The 12,012-nt window shown below is 42.1% G+C and overlaps 1 pseudogene; it reads right to left on the minus strand.

The window, feature by feature from the left end:
* Nucleotides 1-11,061: 11,061 nt before the first annotated feature.
* On the minus strand, nucleotides 11,062-11,462 carry LOC140713351 (small ribosomal subunit protein eS24-like; annotated as a pseudogene).
* Between the last annotated feature and the right edge of the window lie 550 nt (nucleotides 11,463-12,012).

Below are 12,012 nucleotides of genomic sequence, written 5' to 3' on the forward strand. Positions count from 1 at the left end.
AAAAAAGAAGAAGGAGAACCAGCTTGTCCAAGGTTACATAGTAAATGATGGAGCTGGATTCGTACCCAAGCTGTCTGGCCCTAAACCTCTATTTCAAAATACAGATTTCCACTAAATGAAGTCTTTAAAATGTTTCTGGAAAACATGTAATCCTAAAGGAGATTTTAATTTCTCTTGCGAGGACTTAAAATTGAGATTTGTGTTCCTGACAGGTCTCAGCATCAAATCATGGCTATGACAAATATTAAACTATGAAAGGAAAGTAGAATTTTATGATCCTCTAAAACAGTACATGGAGAACAATGGTTCAAGCTCATCTGGTTTCATCTCGTTTTACGGATGAAAGAACAGAGGTTCAGTTAAGTGAGAACAAAAACTCAGACAGATTTCATTACTTGCCCAAGACCATACAGGTCCAGTCCTCTTGCCTCAGTCATCCCATTTATAAATCAGAATGACTGTCTGTAGTCCCAAAATAGGAACTCCCTGATTTATTATTTATTTATTTCCAAATTCCTTCTTCCTTCTCTTTATATTCCTTCTTCCCTTCAGTCCTTCCATATTAAATGTTGATTGCCTATTTTTAGGTAGTAAATCACCCATTCCTTGTTTCTGAGCTCATGTGCCATGGTGAAATGTATCAGGAAGTATGCAAGGACCTTACAAAAGTGGAGTGTGTTCAGTCATGCACATAACCATAACCAACTACAGCAAAAACCCTGCCTGCTAACACAGATTCCTCTGGGATAGTGAAATGTCAGGCACTTAAAAAGAAATTATTTGAGTGCTGTGGCGCTATCTCAGCTCACTGCAACCTCCGCCTCCTGGGTCGAAGTTCAATTCTCATACCACATCATAATCTATCCTGCATATGTGTTAGTCCGCTCTTCTAGAGGACACAGTGTAAGGAACTGTTCCTTCTAATGGGACAGAAGGGCACCAGAGTGGATGAACGTTGAGGATAGCTGTGCCTTTAAAACTTTCAGAACGGAGGCCGGGCGCGGTGGCTCAAGCCTGTAATCCCAGCACTTTGGGAGGCCGAGACGGGCAGATCACGAGGTCAGGAGATCGAGACCATCCTGGCTAACACGGTGAAACCCCTTCTCTACTAAAAAATACAAAAAACTAGCCGGGCGAGGTGGCGGGCGCCTGTAGTCCCAGCTACTCAAGAGGCTGAGGCAGGAGAATGGCATAAACCCGGGAGGCGGAGCTTGCAGTGAGCTGAGATCCGGCCACTGCACTCCAGCCCCCGCGACAGAGCGAGACTCCCTCTCAAAAAAAAAAAAAAAAAAACTTTCAGAACGGGCCGGGCACCGTGGCTCTCCAGCCCCGGCGACAGAGCGAGACTCCCTCTCAAAAAAAAAAAAAAAAAAAAAAAAAAAAAACTTTCAGAACGGGCCGGGCACCGTGGCTCAGGCCTGTAATCCCAGCACTTTGGAAGGTCAGAGTGGGAGAATTACTTGAGGTCAGGAGTTCAAGACCAGCCTGGCCAACATGGTGAAACACTGTCACTACTAGAATACAAAAATCAGCCAGGTGTGGTGGCGGGCACCTGTAATCCCAGCTACTCGGGAGGAGGAGGCAGGAGAATCGCTTGAACCTGGGAGGGAGAGGCTGCAATGAGCTGAGATTGGGACACCGCACTCTACCCTGGGCAACAGAGCAAGACTCTGTTTCAAAAATAAATAAATACATACATACATAAAATAAAACTTTCATAACAGACATAGAAGTGGGTCTAAGAAAATTTGTGAGGCTTGGACTGGCCCTCTTTCTTCCTTGTTTTTCCTCAGGATGCACCTTATATTACATTTTGTCTACATACTTGGTTTTCTCCCTTATTTGTTCAAAGACTGTCTCTTCAAACTACTTCAGATTATGCTCTTATTATCAAAAGCACCCCATTGGAACACATCTCTTCCCACCAAGTATGCAGAGATCCTTCACATTGAAATTACTTCTTTCTTTGATCAAAATACTCATTCCCCAAGTAAATTCAAGTTTAATCTTAGGAAAAGTATGCTTTTTTTTTTTTTTTTTTTTTTGAGACACTCTTGTCACCTGGGCTGGAGTGCAGTCACACTATCTCGGCTCACTGCAACCTCCGCCTCCCAGAATCAAGTGATTCTCCCATCTCAGGCTCTTGAGTAGCTGGGATTATAGGCACTTGCCACTATGCACAGCTAGTTTTTTGTATTTTTAATAGACACAGGGTTTCACCATGTTGTCCAGGCTGGTCTCAAACTCCTGACATCATGATTTGCCCTCCTCAGCCTCCCAAAATGCTGAGATTACAGGTGTGAGCCACCACAGCCAGTCAGGAAAAGTATGCTATTTAAAACATACTTTTATTTTATGTTTTATAATATCCAGAGTAAACAATAGCCCAAACAAAGCCTTTGTTGGAATAAGAAAATGGCATTGACTCTACTTCCATCTGTCAGAAAATTATCTTTTTTTTTTTTTTTTAAATATATACCAGATTTTTCCTATGGCCAAGACTAGAGTGCAATGGTGTGATCACAGCTCACTGAAGCCTCGAACTCCCAGTGTCAAGTGATTCTCCCACCTCAGCCTCCTGCGTGGCTGGGACTGTAGGCATGTGCTACCACATCCAGCCAATTTTTTAATTTTTTGTAGAGGCAGAGTCTGTCTATGTTGCCCAGGCTGATCTTGAATTCCTATTGTCAAGTGATCCTCCAGCCTCTGCCTCCCAAAATGCTGAGATTATAAGTATGAGCCACTGCACCTGACCCAGAAAATTTTTTTAATATACCAATTTTGTTAAGGCAACACGTTGTTGCCATCTGTTAGAAAAACATCATAATAAACACACATATCTGTGATATCTGCAGTGTAAAGCATGCCTGTCCTCATATAGCAGCTGTGCTGATATAGTCTTCCTTTCTTGTCTTTTGACAAGAGGAGAATCCTCAGTTACCTGTGCAACTTGGGGCGTATTTCATAGCCTCCAAAGTCTTCTTCCTCATCTTTGAATTTGATGTAATTATGTCTACCTTGCATGAAGCTGAGAATTAAATGAGATGGTCAGCTGGGTGCAGTGGCTCATGCCTGTAATCCCAGCACTTTGGAAGTCTGAGGCGGGTAGATCACCAGAGGTCAGGAGTTTGAGGCCAGCCTGGCCAACATGGCAGAACCCCATCTCTACTAAAAATACAGAAATTAGCTGGGCATGGTGGCAGACACCTGTATTCACAGCTACTTGGGAGCCTGAGACAGGAGAATCGCTTGAACCCAGGAGGCAGAGGTTGCAGTGAGCTGAGATTGCACTACTGCATTCCAGCCTGGGTGACAGAGTGAGACTCTCTCTCAAAAAAAAAAAAGAAGTGGACCCTAATTCCCTTCCTTTTCTGGGCTGGACTTAGTTACTTGTACTTAACAAACAAAATAAAATGGAAATGATGGTGTACAGCTTCAGGCAGTAGGTCATAAAAATGGCTTTCACTTTGATACTTCTCCAATTGCTATGTTGCAAGCCTTATGGAGAAACTCAATTGGCAAGGAACTGAAGCCTTTGGTCAGTAGCCATATGAAAGAGCTTGGAAGCAGATTCTGCAGCCTCAGTCAAGCCTTCAGATGAATGCAACCCTGGCCAACATTGAGTGCAACCTCCTTAAAGACCCCAAACCACACGAACCCAGCTTAGCCTCTCCTGACGTCCTCGTCCACAGAAACTATGAGATAGATGGTTGCTGTTTTAAGCTACTCAGTTTTGGGGGTAATGTGTTCCACAGTAAGTGATAACTAATACAATCACCCTGTATGTACTAGACAATGTTCCAGGCACTGAGGATGTAATGATGAACAGTACAGACACAATCCATGCCCTTATGTGGCACTTACATTCTAATGGGGCTGACAGAATATAAACAAGTAAAGAAAGAAATAAAGCCAGGTAGCAATACATACTCTAAGAAATACAAAGCCAGCCCAGGCACAGTGGCTCACACTTGCAATCCCATTGCTTTGGGAGGCCAAGACAGGTGGATCACTTGAGGTCAGAAGTTTGACACCAGCCTGGCCAACGTGGTGAAACCCTCTCTCTATTAAAATACAAAAATTAGCCAACAGTAGTGGTGCACACCTATAATCCCAGCTACTTGGGAGGCTGAGGCAGGAGAAACGCTTGAACCTGGAAGGTGGATGCTGCAGTGAGCCAAGATCACGCCACTGCACTCTAGCCTGGGCAACAGAGTGAGACTCACTCTCAAGAAGAAAAAATAAAGGAAAAAAAAGAAAGAAATACAAAGCCAGCTGGAGATATAGAGAGTTCCTAGGGATTGAAGAAGAGACGTGGTGGTGAGAGTGGAGTGAAGCATTTTTAGATAGGATGTACAAGGAGACAGCTTTAAGTAGAGACCTGAATGATATGAAGGAAGAATTATACCATTATGTGATGGAATAGTTTTGGTTTTTGTGGTGGTCATTGTTTTTTCAGGCTGACGAAATAAAAAATGTAAAGACTCAAAGGCAGAAAAAAACTTGACATATTCCAGGAGCAGTCAGAAAGCCAGTGTGGCTTGGGAGGAGGAACCAGAAAGAGTGGTATGCAATAGGGTCTGTGAGTAGCAAGAGAGACCATATTCCTCCCCTTTCTGAACCCAGCCAAAGTCAACCACTGAAAAGGGAGTAACACCCATGTTCTTTACTGTGAGCCACAAAGCCTCTCTCTCTGCCTCATCCCCTACCAGGCTACCCACCTCGGGTATTGCATTCTGGGCGCACTGGCCTTTGGTTAGCATTTATCACATCAAAAAATACCTTGTTAATTTTCTTACATACTTGTTTATTTTGTGTTTTCTTTTTTCTTTTTTTTTTTTTTTTTTGAGACAGAGTCTCACTCTGTCGCCCAGGCTGGCGGTGCAGTGGCGCGGTCTTGGCTCACCGCAAGCTCCGCCTCCCGGGTTCATGCCATTCTCCTGCCTCAGCCTCCCGAGTAGCTGGGACTACAGGTGCCTGCCACCACGCCCAGCTAATTTTTTTGTATTTTTAGTAGAGACGGAGTTTCACCGTGTTAGCCAGGATGGTCTCGATCTGCTGACCTCGTGATCCACCAGCCTCCCAAAGTGCTGGGATTACAGGCGTGAGCCACTGCGCCTGGCCTATGTTTTCTTTTTTTTATTTTAAATTTTTTATTTTTGTGGGTACACAGTAGGTGTATATATTTATGGAGTATATATGTTATTTCGATACTGGCATGTAATGTGTTAATAGTCACATTGGGGTAAATAGAGTATACATTACCCCAAGCATCTATCATTTATTTATGTTACAACATTTCAATTATATTCCTTAATTATTTTTTAATATACAATAAATTGTTGTTCAGTATAGTCACCCTATTGTGTTGTTAAATACCAGATCTTATTCATGCTAATACATTTTCTTTTTTAAAAAATCTAACTACATTTTCATACCCATTAACATTCCCCTGCCCCCTGCCCCCACTCCCCTTCCCAGCCTCTGATAACCATCATTCTACTATTTCCATGAGTTCAGTTGTTTCCATTTTTAGCTCCCACAAATGAATGAGAACATGTGAAGTTTGTCTTTCTGTACCTAGCATATTTCACTTAACATAATATCCTCCAGTTGTATCCATGCTGTTTCAAATGACAGGATCTCATTCTTTTTTATGGCTGTATAGTACTCCATTGTATATATGTGTCACATTTCCTTTATTCATTCATCTATTAATGGATGCTTAGGTTAATTTTAAATCTTGACTATTGCAAATAGTGCTGCAAGAAACGTGGGAGTGCAGGTATCTCTTCAATATACTGATTTTCTTTCTTTTGGGGATATACCTAGCAGTGGAATTGTCAGATCATATGGTAGCTCTATTTCTATTTTTTTGAGAACCTCCATATTGTTCTCCATAGTGGCTGTACTAATTTCATGCTTGTTTATTTTGTCTCTTCCTATTACAGTGTAAGCTCCACCAGAGCAGCAGACTCTCATAAAGCCTTGTGGGATGAATGAAAGGAGTGTCATCCCTTAAGACATTGGCAACAAAATCATTGCCTGACATATTCTACTACAAGTGCCTGCAGTAACCTATGCATAGAGGAGCAAATGAACTCCCACAGGAAGGTGGACAATCCCTGAGCCAGAGATAATTGGAACTCTGGCAGTTTGAGTGGACACTCAGTCACACACTCATCCACTCACTCACAGGGTTATGCAATTCCAAAAATTATGTGTTTGGTCCAGGCAGATACATTTTTCCCCTCTAAGTCCAAAATAAAGATGGAAATGCATACATCTAACAGACTATGATGGCAGAATTATTTTTCTTAAAAGGATGTGTAATTTATTATACTATCAAATACCAGAATAAGATACTTAAGATTATGAGAAGCTTTCAGAGCAAAATGCAAATCCTGTCATTTACTTCCTATGTGACCTAGGCAAGCTACTTAATCTCTCTAAACTTCAGTCTCTTCATCTGTAACTAAGGAGATTCTAATACCTACTTACAATAGCATCGTTGTAAAAATTCAATTAGATTCCAGAAAGTTCTCAGACAAACAAAAATAAAAACGCTGAGTGTCAAATGATCACAGGAACCAAATGAAAGAGCTCCCAATGGCTAACCCTGGAACATTTTAAACAACAAAATAAATGAAATAGCATTGGACTATATAACTCAAAGTGAAAAATAAATATCCATAAGTCTATGGTGATATAAATAATAATTAAATAAGTAAATGCATGGGGAAGAAGAGACAAATCTCCCATGCAGAAGAGCTTTAAATAATTTATGTAGATACTCAGCTCTCAAAGAGAGAGACCATAACCCTTCAGTCTTTAAGTGTGGGCTACGCATAGTGACTTCCTTCCAAAGCGTACAGTATCAAAACAAGGGTTGAGGGAAGAGTAACTTTATGGTGAAGAGACCTAACAAACGCTACTTTAGCCTGGTGATCAAGTTCAACATCAACAGTGATGAATCATGTTGACACTATGTGATATGACAAAAGTGGTACTTTACCTCTGTTTTTCCTCCCTAAAACCTGTAACACCAGTCTAACCATGAGAAAAATATCCAGTTAATTTCTGTGTGTGTGTGTGTGTATGTGCGTGTGTGTTGAGACAAACGAGTCTCGCTCTGTCACCCAGGCTGGAGTGCAGTGGCATGATCTCAGCTCACTGCAAGCTCCGCCTCCCGGGTTCATGCCATTCTCCTGCCTCAGCCTCCCGAGAAGCTGGGACTACAGGTGCCTGCCACCACATCCAGCTAATTTTTTTTGTATTTTTAGTAGAGATGGAGTTTCACCGTGTTAGCCAGGATGGTCTCAATCTCCTGACCTCGTGATCTGCCCGCATCAGCCTCCCAAAGTGCTGGAATTACAGGCCTAAACCACCGTGCCTGGCCTCAGTTAATTTCAATAGAGGTGCATCCTACACAATAATTGACCAGTACCCTTCAAAACTTTCAAGGAAAAATGAGGAAAGTCTGAAAAACTGTCCCAGGCAAGAAGAGCCTAAAAAAAACATAACATTGGCCGGGCACGGTGGCTCACGCCTGTAATCCCAGCACTTTGGGAGGCCAAGGTGGGCGGATCACGAGGTCGGGAGATTGAGACCAGCCTGACCAACATGGTGAAACCCCATCTCTATTAAAAATACAAAAATCAGCCAGGTATGGTGGTGGGTATCTGTAATCCCAGCCACTCAGGAGCCGGGCGTGGTGGTGGGTGCCTGTAATCACAGCTACTCAGGAGCCTGAGGCAGGAGAATCAGTTGAACTGGGGAGATGGAGGTTGCAGTGAGCTGAGATCATGCCATTGCACTACAGCCTGGGCGACAGAGTGAGACTCTGTCTCAAAAAAATAAATAAATAAAAATAAAAATTAAAAATAATGTAATGTAACCTAATGATTATTAGATACCTAATGTTCCAGGGATGGGATACTTAAACAGAGAAAGACATTAGATAAAAACAAAGGATATCTGAATAAACTGTGAACTTTAGTTATTTAATAATATATCAGTATTGGTTCATTAATTGTGGCAAAGGTACCATGCTAATCTAAGATGTAAATAATAGGGGAAATTATGGTTGTGGGGGTGGGGTCTATGAGAACTTTCAGTGTTATGCTCTCAATTCTTCTGTATATTTAAAACTATCCTAAAATATTGAAGCCATCCAGACGCGGTGTCTAACACCTGTAATCCTAGCACTTTGGGAGGCCGAGGCAGGTGGATCACCTGAGGTCAGGAGTTCAAGACCAGTCTGGCCAATGTGGTGAAACCCTATCTCTACTAAAAATACAAAAAAAGTAGCTAAACATGGTGGTGTGCACCTGTAATCCCAGCTACTTAGGAGGCTGAGGCAGGAGAATTGCTTGAACCTGGGAGGCAGAGGTTGCAGTGAGCCAAGATCATGCCACTGCACTCCAGCCTGGGCAACAAGCACGAAATTCTATCTTAAAAAAAAAAAAAAAAAAACAAGTTTATTTTAAAAAATGCAATTAGAAACTGTAGGTAAAATAGACATAAAGTTTTTTTTGTTTTTAAAGACGGATTGTTGCTTTATTGCCCAGGCTGGAGTGCAGTGGCACAATATCAGCTCACTGCAACCTCTGCCTCCCAGGTTCAAGCAATTCTCCTGCCTAAGCCTCCTAAGTAGCTGGGATTACAGGCACACACCACCACACCTAGCTAATTTCTGTATTTTTAATAGAGATGGGTTTTCACCATGTTGGCCAGGCTAGTCTCAAACTCCTGACCTAGTGATCCACCCACCTTGTCCTCCCAAAGTGCTGGGATTACAGGCGTGAGCCACCACACTTGGCCAGATGTAAAGTCTTTTTTTTTTTTTTTTTTTTTTTAAGACAGAGTCTTGCTCTGTCGCCCAGGCTGGAGTGCAGTGGCCCACTCACTGCAATTTCTGCCTCCCAGGTTCAAGCGATTCTTCTGCCTCATTCTCTTGAGTAGCTGGGATTACAGGTGCCCGCCACTGTGGCCAGCTAATTTTTGTATTTTTAGTAGAGACAGGGTTTCACCATCTTGGCCAGGCTGGTCTCAAACTCCTGACCTATTGATCCACCCACCTTGGCCTCCCAAAGTGCTGGGATTACAGGCGTGAGCCACCGCGCCCAGCCCAGATGTAAAGTCTAAGCACAGTGTCTGTTATTTATCATGGATACTGTAATGTAGGTCATCTACTCTTAGAGATCATTTGTAGTAAAATTATTATTATTTTATGGGCCTTTAAGAAAGAAAAACTGCTGCCAATTAAACTATGACAAAATGCCTTAATACTGGTCCTGTGAGATGTATAAATCAGTCATGCCAGCCTCCCATTGCTTTGAAACAACTTCATCACTTATGACTGTCTTACTTTCTTCCATCTCATAAAGAATTTAGTCATTCCTTCGTAGAAAAAAATCATGAAATTAGTTACTCCCTGAATGACAAATATTTGCTTCACTAAATATCAAATGTATGTCCCACTGCTCTGTGTCTGTCCTTTCCTCATAAACAACAAATTTGTGTTTCAACAAAAAGTTGCAATACCACTTTTTCTTTTTTCTTTTTTTTTTTGAGATAGGGTTTCACTCTGTCACCCACACTGGAGTGCAGGAGCACAATCATAGCTCCTCACCGCAGTCTCAACCTCAAAGGCTCACGGGATCCTACTGCCTCAGCCTCCTGAGCAGTTGGGACTACAGGTGTGTGATAATTTTGGTAGTTTTGGTAGAGACCAGGATTTCGCCATGTTGCCTAGGCTGGTCTTGAACTCCTGGGCTCAAAGTGATCATGCCCACCTTGGCCACCCAAAGTGCTGGGATTACAGGCATGAGCCACAGTGCCAAGTCACCATCTTCATCTGAACATTTTAAACAGCAATTAAACCCAACACCTGTAGTACTAACAATGCACATAACTGAATTAAAGTGACATAAGTTTGAACAATTATGATCAAGTTCACCTGTGCAAGTCAAAGACAATTAGGTCACAAATGCTGCCTGGCAGATAGTAATTTTAACCTGTCATGCATGATAAAATATAAGTGACATCCTAATTTCAGAAATGTTGGCACCGTGGTGGCTCATGCCTGTATCCCAGCACTTCGGGAGGCTGAGGCGGGTGGATCACCAGAGGTCAGGAGTTCAAGACCAGCCTGCCAATATGGTGAAACCCTGTCTCTACTAAAAATACGGAAATTAGCCGGGCATGGTGGCATGCACCTGTAATCCCAGCTACTTGGGAGGCTGAGGCAGGATAATCACTTGAACCCGGGAGGCAGAGGTTGCAGTGGGCCAAGATCACGCCATTGCACTTCAGCCTAGGCAATAAGAGAGAAACTCTGTCTCAAACAACAACAACAACAAAAGCTGCTGGCTGTGGTGGTGTGCACCTGTAGTCCCAGCTACTCAGGAGGCTGAAGTGGGAGGATCACTTGAGCTGGAGAGGTGGAGGTTGCAGTGAGCTGAGATCCGGCCACTGTACTCAAGCCTGGGTGACAGAAGGAGACCCTGTCTCAAAATAAATAAATAAAATAACTAAAAAGTAATTTCAGAAATGTTAAAATGTGGAAATGAAAAGTGTAACTGGCCAGGCACGGTGGCTCACGCCTGTACTCCCAGAGCTTTGGGAGGCTGAGGCGGGCGGATCATTTAAGGTCAGGAGTTCGAGACCAGCCCGGCCAACATGGTGAAACCCTGTCTGTACTAGAAATACAAGAATTAGCCCGGTGTGGTGGCACACACCTATAATCCCAGCTACTCAGGAGGCTGAGGCACGATAATCGCTTGAATCCGGGAGGCAAAGTTTGCAGTGAGCCAAGATTGCACCACTGCACTCCAGCCTGGGTTACAGAGTGAGACTCCATATCAAAAAAAAAAAGAAATGTGTACCTTAGAGGGTTTAGATAAGTGACTATGGTACAGCCATAAAATGGAATAATACATTGTAGCATTAAAATGAATAAGATAGAGCTGTTTTTTTTTTTAAAAAAAAAAGCTTTTAGTTTATTAATCTTCTCGTGAAAAATCCACAACAACCACAGATAACATCATTGCAGCACCTTTACTCCTTTGGCTTTTTGCCAGCACCAACATTGGCTTTTGCAGTCCCCTGACTGTCTTCATTCTATTCTTGCGTTCCTTTCGTTGGTTTCTTGAGGTCTTTTTCTTCTCATACAGGCCATGTCTTCCAAGTTGATGTTTGGGTTCATTTTTCTTTGCATAACCCAGGGAATCATAAATCATGCCAAAGCCAGTTGTCTTGCCACCACCAAAATGAGCTCTGAATCCAAATACAAAGATGTCATCCGGTATGGTCTTGTACATTTTGGCTCATTTTCCCTGAATTTCTGTGTTAGGCACTGTTGTCTTCCCGGGGTGAAGGACATCAATGACCATTTGTTTCCTCTGAAGTAGTCGGTTGGACGTGAACTTTCTAGTGCGGATAGTTACCATGTCACTCATGATGACAGTCTATCCTCAGAAAGCCAGGGAGAAAAAGAATAGATAGACCTACTTTTATTTACATAAAAAGATATCTAAGACATGTTTAAAAATGTAAGTCACATATGACCAATTTCTGTAAAATAAAGACTAATAAATACACTAATGTTGATATACGAACAAAAAGATATATGAATTTGTGAAAATAATGTTTTGCTTACATAATCAGTAAAGAATATAAGCAATCAGTAAATCTTTGAATAAATTTAATAATATTCACTGGTAAAATTTCTTCATTTTAAAAATGGTTTTAAGCAAAACAAGTTAACTGTACCAGGACCGCTTCTAGGTGTTTTCCGATGTATTCTCTTAGCTAACAATGATGACAAAAGCTGACTAACCACTTAACACAAGGAGTGGTTAAGGGAAATTCCTGCATAGCATAAAATTTTGAGCTAGATCTCTAGGCCAAATTTATTTAGTACAGTTATGATATAAAGGATAATAAGCAATTATGATCTAGGCCAGGCTCAGTGGCTCATGCCTTTAATCCCAGCACTTTAGGAGGCTA

The sequence above is a fragment of the Chlorocebus sabaeus genome, chromosome 1 (assembly GCF_047675955.1).
Source record: "Chlorocebus sabaeus isolate Y175 chromosome 1, mChlSab1.0.hap1, whole genome shotgun sequence".
NCBI lineage: Eukaryota > Metazoa > Chordata > Mammalia > Primates > Cercopithecidae > Chlorocebus > Chlorocebus sabaeus.